Source organism: Octodon degus, unplaced genomic scaffold, assembly GCF_000260255.1.
Source record: "Octodon degus isolate 3935 unplaced genomic scaffold, OctDeg1.0 scaffold00013, whole genome shotgun sequence".
NCBI classification, from domain to species: domain Eukaryota; kingdom Metazoa; phylum Chordata; class Mammalia; order Rodentia; family Octodontidae; genus Octodon; species Octodon degus.
In genome coordinates this window covers 10,250,831-10,253,583 of record NW_004524589.1, presented here as the reverse complement: position 1 = coordinate 10,253,583, position 2,753 = coordinate 10,250,831, and positions in this window count along the sequence as shown.

Here is a 2,753-nt window from a genome sequence, read left to right as displayed (position 1 = left end):
ATAAAAAATAAAATAAGATAAAAATAAAATACAAAAAGAAAGAAAGCAGTATGATAGGTAAAAAAGAATTAATACGTAATATATTTTGAATGAAATTGGAAAATCAAGTTCTATTGTAAATTTCCTTTATGCTCCTGGGTTTTCCATGCATATATTAAAATAATTTCTAGTCTTTTCCATCCAAGCTACTATCTCAAATTTTAAATAGAATTTTTTTCTTTTAAACAAATTTTATCATTTTGGATAAGTCTTTAAATTACTTTGAATCTCTCATTTCTTTATTCCTTCAATTCCCAAGCAGCATCAGTTTTCAAGTTTCTGTTAAAATCAATGAGTTAATCCACTTTTATTCTGTGCTGTGTTCTCTAGAAGATTAAAAACATAAAAAAGAAAAAGAAACAAATGCACATCATTAAAACCTTAAAGAATTAGCATGTATTATAATTTTTAGCCTTACAGATTGCACAGAATGGAAAAGAGATACTGTTGTTCATTAATTTTGGGAACATTAATTTCTAAAGGTAAAAACTTGTCAATGTTTGTGAGAAAAGAAAATTATTACTTTATCATAAAATTAATTCATTGTCTAGCACCTGCTTTAAAGATAAGTATTTTTATATCTATCTTTAAGTTATTTGTAGATTAGAGATAAACTCAGACAGAAAGACACATGTTGTGATACAAAAAAAGATAGTTAGAAAAGAAGAAAAAGTCAATTTGAACTCTGATAACATAGTTTCAGAATCAACAATCAATTTGGCTGTCTTTAAAAGCATTAAAGCAGCAATGTTTATTTAGTAAATCTTACAGTTCTAAAGGCTTTTTTTTTTGTGGCAGAACTGGGGATTGAACTCAGTCCCTTGTGCTTGGCAGGCAAGCACTTATTCTACTAAGCTATCTCCCTGGCTCCTTTAAATGCTTTTCTACATGTTTATGTAGTAATGGAAAGTTTTATATGTTGATATATAGGAAGTACGAGCTGATGTATGTGTTGCATTAAAAATTAAGATTACATTTGTTATCTGAAAGAGTAAATAAAATATGAAAGATACAATAGATCCTGTGAAATGGAAAGAATCTATTCAATGGGAAAGGAAAACTGGAAAAAGGAAAAGGACAAAAGAAAGAAGGAAAAAGATTCATTTATGTATATATAGAGGATAATGGATAATTGTACTGTTGTTTTCTGTTGGTCTGTTGAAAGGAACAGTTAATGTTTTAATTTTTTCTTCTCCTTTGAAATTTTCTTATGATCTTTCTTTTAAACCATTTTTTAATGTTTTTACCTGGTCATCTAAAATACTAATTTGAAGATAAAATTACATAATATAATAACTACTTTCGAATTCCTATTAGCTTTTCAATGAAATTTTGTATTGTTTCTAACATTTTTATCATTTTATATTCTCTTTAAAACTAAAAAAAAATTGCATTTGTTTTTAAAGACAGAAAGCAAACCTGTGGTTTATTGATTAGTTTGAAAATGCATCTAGCATATTTTCTGAAGTGGATGTGTGACTATTGCAGTTGATTCAGTGACAGCATGAGGGCACCCTAAGATCATGGATAGTCAGCTATTTTCTAGCCTTACTAGATTTTAAATATATATTACAGGGATTTTCAAATTATTATTACTATGATTCACTTTTAAAACAATCTCCCTTTAGCTCGTAGTTAAGAGATAACAGTTGAAATGCTTACTAGAAAATATTTATCACTTTTTACAGAACACTCTGCCCATAATATGTGGCTCTTCTATTTATTTGCTGTACTTTTCTGTATTATATTAATATAATCTAACAGACTATTGATATAGTTGACATTTCTCTGAAGCTGACATTTCTTTGAAGCTGCATGATCACAGTAAAAAGATACATGCTTGACATTGATGTTTCCTCTCTCCCATTTCCAAAAATTTACCTTATATTTTCCCTAGGTCTTATGATTTGTTTTCTATATGTTAAAATGTAATAAATGTTGATTTCCATTAGAGTGAAAATCATGTTTCACATTTAATAAATACTTATTGCGTGAAATAAAACATGTTTAAGCAGTTCTTTTTTTAAATTTTTTTTTAATTTTAACATTTATTGTGTGTGTGTGTGTGTGTGTGTGTGTGTGTGTGTGGCCAGCTCAGCCCACCAGGGGGCGCGGCTGGCTGGCATGTGGTGCTGGGGGATCGAACCGCGGTCCCTGTGCTTTGCCAAGCTTGTTCCAAGTAGGTGCTTTAGACCACTGAGCCATCTCTCCAGCCCCTAGCAGTTCTTTCCTTGATAAAGCACTATGTTTTTATCAAGGAAGTGTACATGTATTTACTGAAATCACATACATTTTTCATAATATTTACATAGAGAAAATCAATGAAATCTATATTTTCAGAGTCAAAGTGTGTTTAATAAATTTTGTAATCTCGCCTTTAATGTGTTAAGTATTACAGTGGTGTACTAACAGCTAATTGACAGTGTTGTACCAGATAAGTAAATACGGAAATCCCACAGTGCAGTACATGACATATGCATAATTATCAATTTTGGCTGTTTTTAGAATTTTCAGTACATTTTCTATTTGTATAAGAAAGCAGATTTTTGCATTGTTATGTATGAAAGTAATAGTATTTTAGTAGTATGTGTTATCATCTCATCTTTAAAGTTCTTATAGCTATCTTTCAAGGTTGTATTTGCTTGAAGTCTAAAACTGATCTGTTTCAAAATCGGAGGTGCAATAAAAATATGATATTATGTTTAAATCTGATG